Source organism: Mus caroli, unplaced genomic scaffold, assembly GCF_978045245.1.
Source record: "Mus caroli unplaced genomic scaffold, Mus_caroli_1 scaffold_9, whole genome shotgun sequence".
NCBI classification, from domain to species: Eukaryota; Metazoa; Chordata; class Mammalia; order Rodentia; family Muridae; genus Mus; species Mus caroli.
In genome coordinates, this window is record NW_028227264.1 from 29,988,773 (window position 1) to 30,009,165 (window position 20,393).

General features: G+C 37.1%; 1 protein-coding gene across 3 annotated transcripts in view; it reads right to left on the reverse strand.

Moving 5' to 3' along the window:
- Positions 1-20,393, reverse strand: part of Nkain2 (sodium/potassium transporting ATPase interacting 2) — a 1,169,480-nt gene that overhangs the window by 552,433 nt on the left and 596,654 nt on the right. The gene's annotated exons all lie outside the window — the stretch shown is intronic.

A 20,393-nucleotide genomic window follows, 5' to 3' on the forward strand; every position in this document is an offset into this window, starting at 1 on the left:
GAGAGAGAGAGAGAGAGAGAGAGAGAGAGAGAGAGAGAGAGAGAGAGAGAGAGAGAGGATAGCATGGTAGTTCTGACAATATGCTTCAGTGCTTAAGGATGATTCCCTGGGTGTTGTTGTATTGATCCATTTCTTCTATCTTTGCTGCTTGTTTTTGTTTGTTTTGTTTGTTTGTTTTATTAGTCTATAATGTGTCAAGATGTCAGGAAGAACTGGCAAGAAATTCCAGGTTTGGTTCCAGATGATGTCTAATATTTTATCCCAGCATGTCATGTGCCCCCTGTGTATAACATCCAGTGCTGGCTACCTTTTGGGTTCTCTCATCTGTGTATAAACAGAATTTGGACAGATGAGATTGAAGCTGTTATTGACAGCTTTTCTGAGCCTTGTATAACAGCTTTAGGAGTTCTCTGGTGGAATTTTTGGGGTCACTTAAGCATACTAACATGTCATCTGGAAATGGTGATAATATGATTTCGTTCTTTCCAATTTGTATCTATTTGATCTCCATTTGTTGTTTAATTGCTCTGGCTAAGACTTTGAGCCCTATATTAAATAAGTAGGGAGAAAGTGGACAGCCTTGTCTAGTCCATAATTTTAGTGAGATTGCTTCAAGTTTCTCTCCATTTAGCTTGCTGTTGGCTACTGGTGTGCTGTATATTTCTTTTACTATGTTTAGATATGGGCCTTGAATTCCTGATCTTTCCATGACTTTTATCATGAAGGGGTGTTGGATTTTGTCAAATGCTTTCTCAGCATCTAATAAGATGATTATATGTTTTTTTCTTTGAGTTTCTTTATATAGTGGATTACATTGATGGATTTCCATATATTGAAGCATTCCTGCATTACTGGGATAAAGTCTACTTAATCATGATGGGTGATCGTTTGATGTATTCTTGCATTCTGTTTGTGAGAATTTTATTGAGTATTTTTGCATCAATATTCATAAGGGAAATTGGTCTGTAGTTCTCTTACTTTGTTTGGTCTTTATGTGATTTAGGTATCAGAGTAAGTGTGGCTTCATAGAATGATTTGGATAGAGTACCTTCTGTTTCTATTTTGTGGAATAGTTTGAAGGTTTGATAGAACTCTGCACTAAACCCATCTGGTCCTGGATTTTTTTTTTTTTTTTGGTTGGGAGACTATTAATGACTGTTTCTTATTTTTTTTTTTTTAGGGGATATGGGACTGTTTGAATCACTAATCTGATCCTGATTTAACTTTGGTACCTGGTATCTGTATGAAAATTTTCAGTTACATCCAGATTTTGCACTTTTATTGAGTATAGGCTTTTGTAGTATGGTCTGATGATTGTTTTGGATTTCCACAGTTTCTGTTGGTCTCACTTTTTATTTCTGACTTTGCAAATTAGGATACTGTCTCTGTGTCCTCTAGTGAGTCTGGCTAAGGGTTTATCTATTTTGTTCATTTTCTCAAAGAACGATCTCCTTGTTTGATTGATTCTTTGTATAGTTCTTTTTGTTTCCACTTGGTAGTTTTCAGCCCTGAATTTGATTATTTCCTGTTGTCTACTCCTCTTGGGTGAATTTGCTTCCTTTTATTCTAGACTGTCAAGCTGCTAGTGTATGCTCTCTCCAGTTTCTTTTTGGAGGTAATCAGAACTATGAGTTTTCCTCTTAGAACTGCTTTCAGTGAGTCCCAGAGGTTTGGATATGTTGTGGCTTCATTTTCATTAATCTCTAAAAATAAAGAAAGAAATCTTTCGTTCTTTATTTCTTCCTTGACCAAGTTGTCATCGAGTAGACTGTTGTTCAGCTTTCCATGTGTATGTGGGCTTTCTATTATTTATGTTATTATTGAAGACCAGCCTTAGACAGTGGTGATCTGATAGCATTCATGGGATTATTTCAATCTTCCTGTGTCTGTTGATGCCTGTTTGTTCAATTTTGGAGAAGGTACCATGAGATGCTGAGAAGAAGGTATATTCTTTTGTTGTGGGATAAAATGTTATAAAGGTATAAATCCATTTGTTTCATATCTTCTCCTAGTTTCAAAGTATGTTTGTTTAGTTTCTGTTTCCATGACCTTTCCAGTGCTGAGAATGGATTGTTGAAGTCTTCCACAATTATTGTGTGTGGTACAATGTATGCTTGGAGCTTTAGTAAAATTTCTTTTATGAATTTGGGTGCCTTGTTTAGAAGCATAGATATTCAGAATAGAGAGTTCTTCTTGGTAGAATATTCATTTGATGAGTATGAAGTGTCCTTCCTTATCTTTTTGATAAGTTTAGTTTGGAAGTCTATTTTATTTGATATTATTGTGGCTGCTCCAGCTTGGTTCTTGGGATCACTTACTTGGAGAATTGTTTTTCAGCTTTTTATTCTGAGGTAGTAGCTGTGTCTATCACTGAGGTGTGTTTCCTGTATGTAGCTAAATTTTGGGTCCTGTTTACATATTCAGTTTATTAATTTATGACTTTTTGTTGGGGCAAATTAGTCCATTGCTATTAAGAGATATTAAGGAAAAAAGATTGTTGCTTCTTGTTATTTTTGTTGCTAGAATTGGAATTCTGGTTTGTTTTGTTTTGTTTTGTTCTTTTTTGTTTGTTTGTTTGTTTTGTGGCTATCTTCTTTTTGGTCTGTTAAAAGTTTTGTTTTGTTTTTTGTTTGTTTGTTTGTTTTTTTGCTTTTTTTCTATGGTGTAGTTTCCCTCCTTTTCTTGGAATTTTCCATTTATTATCCTTTGTAGGGCTGGATTTGTGGAGAGATCTTGTGTATATTTGTTTTTGTCATGGAATATCTTGGTTTCTCCATCTATGGTTATTGAGAGTTTTACTGGGTATAGTAGTCTGGGTTAGCATTTGTGATCTCTTAGGGTCTGTTTCATATCTGCCCAGGATCTTCTGGCTTTCATAGTGAGAAGTCTGGTGTAATTCTAATTGCTCTGCTTTCCTAAGTTACTTGAAACTTTTCCCTTACTGCTTTTAATATTCTTTCTTTGTCTTTTTTTTTTTTAATTTGGTACTTTGATTATTATGTGACAGGAGGAATTTCTTTTCTGATCCAATCTATTTGGTGTTTTGTAGGCTTCTTGTATGTTCATGGGCATATGTTTCTTTAGATTAGGGAAGTTTTCTTCTATAATTTTGTTGAAGATTTTTACTGGCCCTTTAACTTAGGAATCTCTACTTTCTTCTATACATATTATCCTTAGGTTTGGTCTTTTCATTGCATCCTGGATTTCCTGGATGTTTTGAGTTAGGATCTCTTTACATTTTGCATTTTATTTGATTATTGTGTTAATGTTTTCTATAGTAACTTCTGTGCCTGAGATTCTCCCTTCCATATCTTGTATTCTGTTGATGATGCTTGCATCTATGACTTCTGATCTCTTTCCTAGGTTTTCTATCTTCAGAATTGTCTCCCCTTATGATTTATTTATCATTTCTACTTCCATTTTTGGATCCTGGATGGTTTTGTACAATTCCTTCAATGGTTTGGATTGTTTCCCTGTAATTCTTTAAAGGATCTTTGTTTTTCCTCTTTAAGGCCTTCTACCTGTTTACCTGTGTTCTCCTTTATTTCTTTAAGGAAGGTATTTATGTCCTTCTTAAAATCCTCTATCAGAATCATGAGATACAATTTTTAAGTCCATATCTTGCTTTTCTGGTGTGTTGGGGAATCCAGGACTTGCTGTGGTGGGAGATCTTGGTTCTTATGGTGCCACATAATTTTGGTTTCTTTTGGTAAGATACTTGTATTTGCCTTTCACCATCTAGTTATCTCTGGTGTTAGACGTTCTTGCTGTCTCTGGCTGGAGCTTGTTCCTTCTGTGGCTCTGTAAACCTGTGTCAGCACTCATAGGAGACGAGTTCTTTCATGGTGGAACTTGTGTATAGAAGGCTTTGGAAGAGCCCAAGCTCTGGGTCCAGATGGTGGACCAGAAAAATCCTGGCCCAGCTGCTCCACTGATCTTGCACCCCATGTGCTCCTGGGTGGCCCAGTTATTGGAGAAAAAGTGTCTGTCTCAATCCTGAGCCCAGGAGTAAAAATACTCATGGGGAGAACAGGCGGGACGTATACACAGCAGGCTGTGGAAGAACCTCAGCTAGTGGGTGCAGATTGTGGAACCCATTGGTAGTTTTGTTTTGTTTTGTTTTGTTTTGTTTTGTTTTGTTTTTATTATTATCTAAAAGAAAATTCAAATGCAACCATGTTTTCTATTCTTAGTAAACATGGGGTTAGTTGCAGACTTAGAGAGCTTATCCTTCCAGGACTCAAAGAATGCAGTCCTACTCCATCTTCATCATTACATAAAAAATTAATAGTTTTTTATGTAGCATGTATTATTATTTCAGTTGGTTAACATTCAGTTTCCTTTGCTTTCAAATCAATGTTTCTAGGTTTACATGACTTATGGGATAACTTAAAGAGAAAAATGTTGCACAGCAGCACTAATAATTTGGCTACTTGGCATTATTGAACTTAGCTATCATTTCTCCCCTTCTTCATTGAGAATAAAGGAGACAGGAAGCCAACAAGACAAGAAGAATTGAATTCATTATACAACGCGTTATGACACTGATATTAATATACTGTATAACTGCATTAAAAACTAAATAATAGGTGGAAACTTTGAGTGTGAAACTGCCTAGTGTATTAATTGTATTCATAAAATCAGAGTGCAGAAACTCAAGTGCATCTGTTCTGCAGGCTCCTGATAAACCTGGCTTAGCAGGTTCTCCCCTAGGTGGCTCACACTTCCTCAGAGTGTCTGGATGGCTGCAGATATGATTAGGAAGAATGTCAGAGCACACCAAAGTGTGTAATATTGGCATTTCTCTCAGGACTAATTGAGTGTACTGCATTTAGTTTCACTGGTGATTCAAATAAAAGGTTTTAAGACCTGTCACTAGAGATTACCTATCGGCACTCAGAAGGAAAAGTGTTCCCATGGTATGAATGCAGCCACACTGCTACAGATCAACTAGTTTTTATACAAGGAAGAGATGACAATTCTTCAAATACCCCAGATTATTTAAGTGTTACTTATTACAAAGTGAAATACCCTGGAGTCCTGCAATAATCATCACCCTCATTCCTTTAGCAGGTTATATGTGCTAATGAAAGAAAAATGAAAAACTAATTATATCCCATAAAGAACTGTTTATTGCTAAGTTGCTAAGTTGCCCTCCTCATTTTACTCTTCAAAATTTTACATCTAATTTTAATGGGCTGCATATACATTTATTTCCTTCATTGTTAAAACATAAACCTTGAGGAGGATGTGGGAGATTATACTATAAGCATTTTGCTTAAACATAAAATAGCTTAAATATTTCAAAGTATTTTTGTGCAATGCTCAACTATCAAAGAGTTAAATATGCTATTTTCCTTGTATTGCTTTGGGTCTAATAACAACATTTACTAAACATTGCTCCCTGGCTACTTTTGCTGCCCAGAGCTACGAGTACAAAGTTTTAACTGCATTTTCAATGTGAATTTTAAGTACAGGGCAAAGCAGAGTACGAGTTTATTTCTATATTGAAAGACTGCAAAACAGTCACTTATTCAGGTGTTCTTTGTCAGATGTTCTTTGTGGATGGCCACAACGGGGAGTGATTCTGGTCTTTACTGTTCCTTCAGTTGTGCTTTTGTTTAATTCTTCCAAGTTCATGAAAAGCTGTTGCATCTGTACATAGAGAGTGGCATTCTGCCCTCCAAGTTAATTGCACACCTGCCTATTAGAATTAGTTCTCCATGTGATTTAGTTTCAACCTCATGTTTGGGTGACAGTTTATAATGAGCATGGTCATCTTTGCTAGTTTTCACAGACTGAGTGCACACTAGGAAAATGAATGGGCCACATTGCTGGATATGATTGTAGGATAAATCAAGGAGCTATTTAAATATCTCAAGGCTCATAGAGGCCACACTAGAGAAGATAATTATCACAGAGACTAGGCATCTTGGTGTTTTCAAATTTGAAAAAAATATAATAATTTTTCGTTCATTTATCTCAAATATTTTTCAATTTAAGTATGGAATTTCCCCTCATACACACACAACAATGAAGGATTTCAGGAACATACATGAAGTTATGTACCCAAGTATTTTATATGATCTCTAAAGTCTCAACAAGCTGTCTCATTAGGTAAAGAAACTTTCCTCACATGTCAGGGATCCTGATTTCAAACTCTTGAATGCATACTAAATGAAGGAGAAGTAGATTCCATGGGTGCTTATTAGTAAGAGCACTGGGCACAAGCCTGAGGACCCAGCATGAGTGAAATACCTTTGTACCTATAGAGATGGTCTGTAGATTAAACTCAAACCCATGTTTGCAGACAAAGTGCTCTTAACTACTGAACTGTCTCCCCAAACCCTAAAGCATAGAATTTTTGGTGCAAATGTATCCTTACAAATTTATTCATATATTATCCCATATCCTTGTAAACAGTAAACTTATAAAAACTTAGCTTTTAATTTGTACCTATGGTGAAACTGAGCATTCTGTATAATCTTTATAAAGTACGCTTCTGAGGCAAAAAGAGTTGGTAAGTAAAAATCATTTAGGTCAGTTTTCTTTTCATTTTGAATAAGTCTATCTCAGAAATGTAATGACTATAATTTTTTCATACTACATTTACAAATGTTTCTTTGTGGGTGAATGAAATTTTCATCACTTAATAGACAACTGATGTTTCAGAAAAGACATCAAAATATATAGTAGAGGTTTGGAAAAAAAATCTTCTCAAAGTCTAAACAATAAATAATAGCTTTGAAGTCAAAGTATTTGAACTATAAGAGAAAATAAAGGTTTAATAATGACAGAATTGAAAGAACAGGTCAAACCGCCCAAGGCCACTTCCAGAGAGACAGAGGAGCTAGGAGGAGTAGTATTGAGATAAGGATTGTTATTTGTTCATTCAATTTTGCTATTTTGAGAAAGGTCTTGAGAAGTGCAATGCAACCTTCAGTTTCCTTTACAGCTGAGTCTGGCCATGAAGCCATAATCTATTGCCTCTACTTTCAAAGTATGGAGAGTACAGGCATGAATAAGGATGCTTAGATAGGTCATGGTTTTGAATGAACAAAACAGCAGCTTTCAGAAGCAGCTGATTCAGTGTTCTGAAGCATCATATTGAGGTGTACTACCTCACAGAATGAAAAACCATGAGAGTCAAGTCTACACCTGGAGACCATTCTACATTTCTTTTCTAGAATCTCATGTTGTCTTTATTTCTCTTAGAAAAAAGGTTACAGCAATGTTGGTCATATGGGATATATCAGAGCCATTTTCAAGAAAATGTTTTGAAGGTCACAAGACTTTGCAAAGGAGATCACTAGCTGGACTGCTCCTCTGAAGACCTCACAGAATGAAGGCTTCCCAGGAGTTCTGCTGCAGGCATGGCAACAGGTAAGAGACCCTCACAAACAACCAACTGAAGCAGCTGGGAACCCCAAGGAACTCAGTGAACTCAGTACCCATCACCCCATCCCCCACCCCAAATTTTACTCCCCTTCTGGCCTGTGCTTTCCACAGGGGCAGATCACCAGCTTCTTTGCTCCTCTGAAGACCAAACAGTCTGAAGGCCTCCCAGGAGTTTTGCTGTATGCAGGGCAGGAGACCCCACAGTCTGAAGGCCTACCGGGAAAACAGCTAAACACAGGGCAACAGGTTGTTTGTTCTTCTGAAGACAGCACAGTTTGAAGGTCTCCCAGGGGATCTGCTACAGCCAGGGACACAGGTCTCCTAGTAGACCTGTAGCAACCCAAGGACACAGGAGGCAGGCTTCAGACTAAGACACCAAGGACAGCTAACACCAGAGATAACTGTATATTGAAAGGCAAAAACAAGACCATAAGCAACAGAAGCCAGTATTCTTTGGAATCATCCAAACCCAGTTCTTTCACCAGAGCAAGCCCTTGCTATACCAACACACCTGAAAATGAGGATGCTGACCTAAAATTATCTCTCATGAAGAGTCTTTTAAAGGGGATATAAACAACTCATTGAAAGAAATACAGGAAAACACAGGTAACAGGTATGTCCCCAAAGAGGAAACAAATGAATCCCTTGAAGAAATACAGGAAAACACAATCAAATGGGTGAAGGAATTGAACAAAGTGGGACAAGATCTAAAGGTGGAAGTAGAAATAATAAAGAAAACACAAATGGAGGCAACACTGGAAATGGAAAAACCTATGAGAGAAGTCAGGACATATAGATGTAATCATCATCACCAAAAATCAATAGATAGAAGAGACAATTTCAGGTATAAAAGATACCTTGGAAGATATTGACAGAACAGTCAAAGGAAATTCAAAACAAAACAAAACAACTCCTAACCCAAAACATGCAGGAAATCCAGGACACAATGAAAAGACCAAAAACTAAGAGTAATAGGAATAGAAGAGACTGAAGATTCCCAGCTAAAAGGATGAAAAAACATCTTGAAAAAAAAATCATAGGTTCTTCTCAGCCATTCAATATTTCTTAGTTGAGAATTCATGGTTTAGCACCCCATTTTGAATAGGGTTATTTGATTCTCTTGAGTCTAACTTCTTGAGTTCTTTGTACATATTGGATATTAGCACTCTATGGGATGTAGGATTGGTAAAGATCTTTTCCCAATCTGTTGGTTGCCATTTTGTCCCATTGACAGTGTCCTTTGCCTTACAAAGCTTTGTAATTTTATGAGGTCCCATTTGCCTATTTTTCATCACAGAGCATAAGCCATTGGTGTTCTGTTCAGGAAAATTTCCCCTGTGCCCATGTGTTCGAGGCTCTTTCCCACTTTCTTTTTCTATTAGTTTCAGTGTATCTTGTTTTATGTGGAGGTCCTTGATCCACTTGGACTTGAGCTTTGTAAAAGGAGATAAGAATGGATCTATGATTTGCATTCTTCGACATTCTGACAACCAGTTGAAACAGCACCATTTGTTGAAAATTATGTCTTTTTTCCACTAGACAGTTTTAGCTCCTTTACCAAGGATCAAGTGACCATAGGTGTGTGCATTCATTTCTGGGTCTTCAATTCTATTCCATTGATTTTCCTGCCTGTCTCTGTACCAGTACCATATAGTTTTTTTGTTTGTTTGTTTGTTTGTTTGTTGTTTATCACTATTGCTCTGTAATACAGCTTGAGATCAGGGAGGGTGATTCCCTCAGACGTTCTTTTACTGTTGAGAATAATTTTTGCTATCCTGAGACTAACCTTAGTCATCAGAGAAATGCAAATTAAAACAACTCTGAGATTCCTCATACCTGTCAGAATTGCTAAGATAAAAAACTCAGGTGACAACCAATGCTGGTAAGGATGTGGAGAAAGAGGAACATTCTTCCATTATTGGTGGAATTGCAAACAGGTATAATCACTCTGGAAATCAGTCTGGCAGTTTCTCAGAAAATTGGACATAGTATTACTTGAGGATCTAGATACACCATTGCCGGGCATATATTTAAAAGATGCTCCAACATATAACAAGGACACATGCTCCACTATATTCATAACAGCCTTATTTATAAAAGTGAGAAGCTAGAAGGAGCCCAGATGTCCTTCAAAAGGGGAATGGATTTAGAAAATGTGGTACATTTATACAATGGAGTATTATTTAGCTATTAAAAACAATGACTTCTTTCCCAATCTGTTGGTGGCCTTTTTTGGCTTATTGATAGTGTCTTTTGCCTTACAGAAGCTTTGCAATTTTATGAGGTCCCATTTGTAAATTCTCGATCTTACAGCACAAGCCATTGCTGTAGTATTCAGGAATTTTCCCCTGTGCCCAAATCTTCAAGGCTTTTCCCTACTTTTTCCTCTATAAGTTTCAGTGTCTCAGGTTTCATGTGGAGTTCCTTGATCCACTTAGACTTGAGCTTTTTACAAGGAGATAAGAATGGATCAATTCCCATTCTTCTACATGATAACCGCCAGTTGTGCCAGCACCATTTGTTGAAAATGCTGTCTTTTTTTCCATTAGATGGTTTTAGCTCCCTTGTCAAAGATAAGAGAAGGGATTAATATACAATATATATAAAGAACTCAAGAAGATTGACTCCAGGAAACCAAATAACCCCATTAAAAATGGGGCACAGAGCTAAACAAAGAATTCTCAACTGAGGAATATCGAATGGCTTAGAAGCACTTGAAAAAAGTTCATCATCCTTAATCATCAGAAAAATGCAAATCAAAACAACCCTGAGATTCTACCTCACACCAGTCAGAATGGTTAAGATCAAAAATTCAGGTGACAGCAGATGCTGGCAAGGATGTGGAGAAAGAGGAACACTTCTCCATTGTTGGTGGGACTGCAAACTTGTACTACCACTCTGGAAATCAGTCTGTTGGTTCCTCAGAAAATTAGACATAGTATTACTATAGGATCCAGCAATACCTCTCCTGGGCATATATCCAGAAGATGTTCCAACTGGTAATAAGAACACATGCTCCACTATGTTCATAGAAGCCTTATTTATAATAGCCAGAAGCAGGAAAGAACCCAGATGTCCCTCAACAGAGGAATGGATACAGAAAATGTGGTACATTTACACAATGGAGTACTACTCAGCAATTAAAAACAATGAATTTATGAAATTCCTAGGCAAATGGATGGATCTGGGGGGTATCATCCTGAGTGAGGTAACCCAATCAAAAAAGAACTCACATGGTATGGACTCACTGATAAGTGAATATTAGCACTGAAACTTAGAATACCCAAGATGCAATTTGCACAACACATGAAACTCAAGAAGAATGAAGACCAAAGTGTGGACACTTCCACCCTTTTTAGAATTTGGAACAAAACACTCATGAAGGAGTTACAGAGACAAAGTTTGGAGCTGAGATGAAAGGATGGACCATCCAGAGACTGCCCCACCCAGGGGTCCATCACATAATCAGCCACCAAAGGCAGACACTATTGCATATGCCAGCAAGATTTTGCTGAAAAGACCCTGATATAGCTGTCTCACCTGAGGCTATGCCAGTGCCTGGCAAACACAGAAGTGGATGCTCATAGTCAGCTATTAGATGGAACACAGGACCCCCAATGGAGGAGCTAGAGAAAGTACACAAGAGCTGAAGGGGTCTGCAATACTGTAGGTGGAATAACAATATGAACTAACCAGTACCCCCAGAGCTTGTGTCTCTAGCTACATATGTAGAAGAAATGGCCTAGTCAGCCATTACTACATCATAGTAGGACGAGAGGCTCCTTGGTCTTGCAAACCTTATATACCAAAGCACAGGGGAACACCAGGGTCAAGAAGTGGGAGTGGGTAGGTAGGGGAGTTGGGAGGAGGGTATAGGGGACTTTCGGATATCATTTGAAATGCAAATGAAGTAAATACCTAATAAAAAATTGGAAGAAAAAAGAAACAATGACTTCATGAAATTCGAAGGTAAATAGATGGAACCAGAAGATATCATCCTGACAGAGGTAACAGAATCAGAGTAGAACACACATGGCATGCACTCACTGATAAGTAGATATTAGCCCAAAGGCTTGGAATACCCAATTTACAGTTCACTGACAACATGACATTCAAGAAGAAGGATGAAGGAAATGCAGAGGCTTCGGTCCTCCTTAGGAGGGGGAACAAAATACTCACAGGAGCAAATATACAGACCAAGCATGGAGCAGAGACTGAAGAAAAAGGTATCTAGAAACAGCTCTACCAGGAGAATTCATCCCATATACAGTCACAGAACACAGAACGCAGACACTATTGTGGATACCGAGAAGTGCATGCTGATAGTAGTCTGATATAGCTGTCTCCTGATAGGCTCTGCCAGATCCTTACATATACAGAGGTGAATGCTCACAGCCAGTTGTTTAACTGATCACAGAGTCCCCAATGGAGGAGTTGAATGGGGTTTGCAACCCCATAGGAAGAACAACAATATTAACCAAGCAGACCAATCTAGAGTTCACAGGGACTAAGTAGTACATATGGAGGGACCCTTGGCCTCAGCTGCATATGTAGCAGAGGATGGCCTTGCTGGGCATTAATGGGAGAAGGCGCCATAGGTTCTGTGAAGGCTCAATGCCTTAGTGTAGAGGAAAGTGTGGGCGGGGTGGTGGGAGTGGGTGAATGGGTGAGGAGACACCCTCACAGAATCATGGGGAGTGGGGATTGGATAGGAGATTTTGGGGCGTGGGACTGGGAAAAGGGATAACATTAAAGAGAACAAAAACAAACAAACAAACAAACAAAAAAGCATAGAAGAATCTCCCCAATCTAAAGAAAGAGATGGCCATAAATGTACAAGAAGCCTATAAAACAACAAATAGATTTGACCAGAAAAGAAACCTTGTCACATAATAATCAAAATTCTAAATGCATAGAACAAAAAAATAATATTAAGAGTTATAAGGGAAAAAGGCCAAGTAAGGCAGACCTATCAGAATTACAATAGACTTCTCACCAAAGACTATGAAAGCAAGAAGTGCCTGGAGAGAGGTCATGTAGACACTAAAGGAATACAAATGTCAGCCCAGGCTACTATACCCAGCAAAACTCTCAATTATCATAGATATAGAAATCAAATTATTCCAGGACAAAGCCAAATTTAAAGAATATCAATCGACAAAACCAGTGCTATAGAGGATTCTAGAAGGAAAAATTGAACACAAGGAGGGTACATCAGAGAAAAAACAAGAAATTAATCATCTCACAACAAAGGCAAAAGGAGAGAACAACATACACATCAAGCCACCTACAACAACAAATGTAACAGGAACTAACAACTATCTCTTTAATACCTCTCAACATCAATGGAATCAGTTCCTCTATAAAAGTTATAAGCTAAGAGACTGGAAAAGCAAACTGGATCCAGCATTTTGCTAAATACAAGAAATAGATTTTAATAACATATCAGAAAAAAACTCAGAGTAAAAAGCTTCCAAGCAAATGGTCCCAAGAAAAAAGCTGGAGTTGCCATCCTAATATCCAATAAAATATATTTTCAACCAAAAGTTTTCAAGTAAAATGGAGAAGGACACTTCATATTCATCAAAGGAAAAATCCACCAAGAGAAAGTCTCAATCCTGGACAACAATGCCCCAAATGCAAGGGTACCACATTCATAAAAGAAACTTTACTAAAGTTCAAAACACACATTGAACCCCACACAATAATAGTGGGAGAATTCAACAACACTTCACTCTCACTAATAGGGCAGGTTATTAAAACAAAAACTGAAGAGAGATACACTAAAACTAATTGAGGTTAATGACCAAATGGATTTAAGAGAAACCTACAGAACATTTCACCCTAAAACACAATATACCTTCTTCTTAGGACCTCATGGTACCTTCTCCAAAGTTAACCATTTAATCAATCACAAAACAAGCCTCAACAGATACAAGCGGATTGAAATAATCTCATGATTCCAATCAGATCACCATAGACTTAAGTAAGTCTGGTCTTCAATAACAACAAAAAACAACAGAAAACTGATAGACTCATGTAAAATGAACAACTCCCTACTCATGAGAACTTGTGTGGGGGAGAAATTAAAAAAAAAATAAAGACTTTCTGGAATTCAATGACAATGAAGGCACAACATACCCAAATTTATGGGACATAATGAAAGCAGTGCTAAGAGAAAAATTCATAGCACTAAGTGTCCTGGTAAAGGAATTGGAGAAATCCTACACTTGCAACTTAGTAACACACCTAAGAGCTCTAGACAAAAAGAAGCAAACACACCCAGGAAGAGTAGAAGGCAGGAAATAGTCAAATTCAGAGCTGAAATCACCCAAATAGAAACCAAGAGAAGTATACCAAGACCTAACAAAATCAAAAGCTGTGTGTTTGAGAAAATCAACAAGCTAGATAAACCCCATAGCAAAACTTACTAATGGGCTCAGAGACAGTTTCCAAATTAATGAAATCAGTAATAAAAGGGGAGACATAACAACAGAACAGGAGGAAATTTAAACAAAATCTTCATATCCTACTGTAAAATCCTATACACAACAAAACTTGAAAATCTAGATGAAATGGGCGATTTTCTAGACAGATAACACATACCAAAGTTAAATCAAGACCAGTTAAACTATCTAAACAGGCCCATATTCCCTAAGGAAATAGAAGTCATAAAAATCTCCCAGCCCCAAACAGCCCAGGGCCAGATTGCTTTAGTGCAGAATTTTACCAGACCTTCAAAGAAGTGCTAATATCAGCACTTGCACTGGCTGGTTTTATGTGTCAACTTGACACAGGCTGGAGTTATCACAGAAAGGAGCTTCAGTTGAGGAAATGCCTCCATGAGATCCAACTGTAAGGCGTTTTCTCAATTAGTGATCAAGGTGGAAAGGCCCCTTTGTGGGTGGTGCCATCTCTGGGCTGGTAGTCTGGGGTTCTATAGAGAGCAGGCTGAGCAAGCCAGGGGAAGCAAGTCAGTAAAGAACATCCCTCCATGGCCTCTGGATCAGCTCTTGCTCCCTGCTTGAGTTCCAGTCCTGACTTCTTCAGGGATGGCAGTAATGTGGAAATGTAAGCTGAATAAACTCTTTCCTCCCCATCTGCTTCTTGGTCATGACTTTTGTGCAGGAATAGAAACCCTGACTAAGACAACACTCCTCAAAGTATTCCATAAAATAGAAACAGAAGGCACACTACCTAATACATTCTATGATGCCACAATTACTCTAATACCTAAACCAAACAAGGACCCAACCAAAAAAGAGAACGTCAGATTAATTTCACTTATGAAAATTGATGCAAAAATACTCGATAAAATCTAGCAATCTGAATACAAGAACACATCGAAGTCATCATTCATCACAATCAATTAGGCTTCATCCCAGGGATGCAAAGTTGGTTCAGTAAACTAAAGCCCATTAACATAATTCACTATATAAAGAAACTCAAAGAAAAAAAATTACATGATTATCTCATTAGATGCTGGAAAAACATTTGACACAAGACAACAGCCCTTTATGTTAAATGTATTGGAGAGAACCCAATGCCACAGCTCTCCACACCCAAATCCTACCCTGAGAGAGCTGGTCTCCCAAAAGGGCTGACACACCTAAGGTCACAGGTAAGACCAACACCAGTGGGACCCTCTAGGAGCCTTCCTGGAAATCCATCCCATACACAAACACCAAACCCAGACACTATTGCTGATGTCTAGAATTACGTTCTGACAGGAGCCTGATAGAGCTGTCTCCTGAGGTCCTCTGCCAGAACCTGACCAATACAGATGTAGATGCACGAAGCATATATATTTAACATTGGACTAAGCAAGGGGACCCCAATAGAGGTGTAAGGGAAAGACTGAAGGAGCTGAAGGGGTTTGTAACAATATGGGAAGAATTGAAATATCAATGAACCAGGAACACCGCTCCCCACCCCTGCCTGGAGCTCTCAGGGACTAAACCAGCAGCTAAAGGGATTTGTATGTGGAGAGAACCATGGCTCCAGCTGCATATATAGCCGGAAACAGACTTTCAATTCATTGTATTTGGTAACTTTACTTGAAGTTGCCTTTGAACATTTAATGTGATGCAAACCATTCTGTTAATGGTTTTGAGAAGATTTCATGTGTAGTTTTCTTATTTTATAAAGTGTAGAAGACAATTATTATTCTCTTATCATATTTCAAATAGAAATGAAAACTCATCCGAACCATCGACTAAGTTGAATTATTGCAAAAAGACGAAAGATATATCATTTAATCTGTTGTATGTTTTAGGTTCAAAGTACATTTAAAAAAAACAAAAACTACATGTACTATGGTGATTCATTTATTCATTTAATCACATGGGATGAGAATATAACTTTCATAGTAATACACTCAGAAGATCTTATTATCTGCTCACATTTTGCCAAAATGAAATTTTAAGATGTGAAAAATTATAATCATCTCCAGTTGCAGTTGTGTGTTACCACACATTCTCAAATGTCTGCTTTCAGGTTCCCATTCATGCCTTCTTTGCGGAGAATCATTGGTCAATGGTGGTCATGTGTCTTAGTCAGGGTTTCTGTTTCTACACTAATATCATGACCAAGAAGCAAGTTGGGGAGGAAAGGGTTTATTTAGCTTACACTTCCATACTCTTTTTCATCACCAAAGGAAGTCAGGACTGCAACTCAAGCAGGTCAGGAAGCAGGAGCTGATGCAGAGGCCATGGAGGGATGTTCTTTACTGGCTTGCTTCTCCTGGCTTGCTCAGCTTGCTTTCTTATAGAAGCCAAGACTACCAGCCCAGAGATAGTACCACCCACAAGGGGCAGGCAGATTTCTGTCTGAGTTTGAGGTCAGCTTGGTCTACAGAGCGAATTCCAGGACAGCCAGAACTACACAGAGAAACCCTGTCTCAACAAACAAACAAACAAACAAATAAACGAAAAACAGCAACAACAACAAAAGACTAAGGATGCAGAAACATTGCTATTAGGTTTCACTCAATATTAGAACTTTAGCTGATGATGCCTGGGCAACAATATGTAATTACATCTAATGTTTTCTGTGTGTTTCAGAAGTAGCTTCCAGCTACTTCTGTAAAGCTGTCATTTTTAAGATCTTTTGTAGTTGTTTCTAGGATACATAAGTAATTTGTTATTAAATGCTGCCATATGAAACAGCCAGGTAATAGTACACCCAATTCAATCTTTGGGGAATAAAACTGTTCTATTTTGTAATGGGCAGAAAGAAGTTAAAACCTGCCACACCCTGGGTAACAACAGAAATGAGTGGTATACAAAAAAATGGAATATTAGAAAAGTTGCAGATTTCTATTTCTATAATGAATGAATTATTCAATTAAAGAGATTTCAGTGTTTGTACATATTTATGCCCAATAAAATCAGTGCTTATATCAAATTTGTTTTCTATAACCTTATGGCATAATTTTCTCCTTTCCTTTTTACATGTATTATGGAAATTTTACTTAGATTAATGTTTCTTCAAAAACTAATACTCATCTTTAAGCAAGACATGACTATACACACCTCTAATCCCAGATCCAAGAGAGACATTCAGAACAGCAGCAATATCAAGGCTTGCCTACATTTGCAATGAGTTCAAGACTATCCTGGGTAATAGGAACATATGCTCCACTATGTTCATAGCAGTATTATTTATAATAGCCAGAAGCTGGAAAGAACCCAGATGTCCCTCAACAGAGGAATGGATACAGAAAATGTGGTATATTACATAATGGAGTACTACTCAGGTATTAAAAACAATGAATTTATGAAATTCCTAGGCAAATGGATGGATCTGGAGGGTATCATCCTGAGTGAGGTAACCCAATCAAAAAAGAACTCACATGATACGCACTCATTGATAAGTGGATATTAGCTCAGAAACTTAGAATATCCAAGATACAATTTGCAAAACACATGAAACTCAAGAAGAAGGAAGACCAAAGTGTGGATACTTCACCCCTTCTTAGAACTGGAAACAAAATACCCATGGAAGGAGTTACAGAGACAGAGTTTGGAGCTGAGATGAAAGGATGGACAATCCAGAGACTGCCCCACCTGGGGATCCATCCCATAATCAGCCACCAAATGCAGACACTATTGCATATGCCAACAAGATTTTGCTGAAAGGACCCTGATATATCTGTATCCAGCTGCATATATAGCAAAAGATGGCCAAGTCAGCCCTCATTGGGAAGAGAGGCTCCTTGGTCTTGCAAACTTTATACGCCTCAGTACAGGGTAACACCAGGGCCAAGAAGTGGGAGTGGATGGGTAGGGGAGCAGGGTGCGGAGAGGGTATAGGGGACTTTCAGGATAGCATTTGAAGTGTAAATGAAATGAAATGTAAATACCTAATAAAAAATTGAAAAAAGAAAAAAAAGTCTTTTTCCTCTAAGTTTCCTAACAAGATATCTCTTTCAACTATAACTCAAAGAAAACCCCATTATATGTAACTTGTTGATATTTCAATTAAGCACTATCATGTTAGCTACTAATATAAATAATTTAGTTATAGTTATTGTGGCATGGGTATGTTATTGCTATGGCAACATATATTCCTATTATATGTCAAATTAACAGAAAATTTAGAAAACAGTTTATTTTATATAAATAAAACTTGAGTCCTTTAAAGATGCATTTTATAACATACTCATATAAATTTTAGAGATATTGCTATATTTTTATACCATTATCTATTTATCCAAAGATCACCAAAGATCAGAGAGCTTTAGTCTCACATAACATATTATTGTAATCAAGTAATTACTGATTGTAGACACTGAATTGGTTCATGATTATATGTAGTTCATAACCATATAGAAAAATTTTTACTTAGATAAGTTAACTGAAATGCACTATATAAAATGCAACCCATTTTTTCATTTCTACAAAAATAACTAATATTTATGTTTCATTATTTCTTACCAATGTTTGTTGTAGCACAATTGCCTATTTTCATAATTTATAGAAAAAAATCTGACCTCTCTTATGTGAACCTGTCATTATATAAAAAGAATTCTATCTTTTATTCTATTTCTTGTATTTATTTATAACATTCAAACAATGGAACATTCAAATGGTGTGTATACACATCTTAGTGTTTAGAGTGTTGAAAAAGACAATGGTTCAGGTGCTATAGACTGCATCCTAGAAGCAGTTTTAACAGAGCCATTTCTGTTTTTTCATGAACCTGTACATTTTAATCTTCCTTCTCCCAGCATACTCTTCACAACATGTGAGGTACTTCTGAAATTCCCCAATCAGAAAAGAAATCCCATAGCAGTTAACTATAGAATTTAGCCCTTTATGGTTGTATTTTTAGATTGTTGGTTAGGAGTAGATGATTAAATTTTCATGTGTTCTGATGTCTTGGTGTACAAGGAAAAAAAGTAAAGAAAATACTGCTAACTGCTTCATTGATAAGTGGATTAACCCTTCAAGAATAAGATCTCCCAGTCCTTTGGATTCTATTCACGCGGGCTATAGAGTTTTAGGATGTGTCCTCACAAAGGTTTATGCTCTCATACAAAATAATGAGATCCTAATTTCTCTGTCTCTGAAGATACACATGGAAAGTTTGGTACTTACAGTGAACTTTGTGTGCTCAGTTTCTTCCTGAACTCAACTCTCTCTCTGTTTTATTTTAAACAAATTCTGGTCTGCTGAGTCATTTCATTCTGTCAACACTCCTCACACTTGGCTTAAATTTTAAGGTGATTATTTTAAATAGAGAATACTGTTAAACATCATGATAGTGTGGAATTACAGAAAGTGAATTACAGAACCATAGAGATGTATAAACGGAAATATAATCCAGGTCGCAGGGAAGGCATGCTGCTAGGTCCCTGGGAAGACTTGATCAGTGTTTCACTAGAGCAGCCCAAACGATTTTTCTCCATTGGCCATAGCCCCCTCCCAAATAGGCTGGCTGCTGCCACAGCATGCAGAGTGACTATCTGGACAAACCACAGAGTGGTCCTTCAGCAGACTGACTGAGGAACAAGCACCAATGTGATCATGGAAGATCCCTGTAGGTTCTCTCTCATCTCTCCCTTTCACACTCTTATTTTCTCTCTATCTTTGGTCATTGAACCAAAATAAATCAAATCAATATCTACTTGATATAAAACCACAGCACAGATTAAATAATAATTGAACACCATTGAGAATATTGAGTGTTTTGGTGAAATACTAAATAGAAATTACAAAGCCCCATTCCAACCCTCTTTCACTAGCCTGACCATATATGTAGATCTGGGGAAGTGTTGTCTAGAGACTTTTTCTTCAGAGTCGTTGGTGTACATATGACAGTATCTTGCAGAGATTTTCTAATGTGATAGTCATAGCAAAGAAAATACCCTTTTTTCTGTGTTCCAACAATAGCAATAAGAAAAAAAAAGCTGGAAATTCTCTCCAGAGTCAAAAGTTACTTAAAATTACCATATTTGACCTATTTGATAACTATACTCCAATAGTTATTCAAACTTCATTATTTCAATAATCAATAAATTCATGTTAGATTACAATGGTGCTTCTCACACACATTGAACATAGATATCACAATGAAAACAGTGAGAACATTATATCTTCTAGACTATGTCAGAATAATGTGTTTATTTCTATTCATTTCTGTTATGTTATTTCTGATAATAGTTTATGGATTTCTTAATTATTGTACTATTTGAGTTCAATCAGGAAAAATATTGTTGAATACAAGAAAATGAAGTGATTTTTAACTTAAAGGTATTTGTCTCTTAAAAAATATCCCATTAGGCCTTAGAAATCTCTCATGGCCTTCTAGATGAGTAGTGTTGTGATTTAAATCTCACATTAGTTTTCCTAAAAAGCACAAATCACAACTTTGTGATGTACCAAATGTAGCTTTAATTATTGAAGCATAGAGGTAAAAATGCGTACACCCTTCACTTTACCTTCACCCAAACCATCTAGAAAACAAATGCCATTTGAGATTGGTCTTATTTA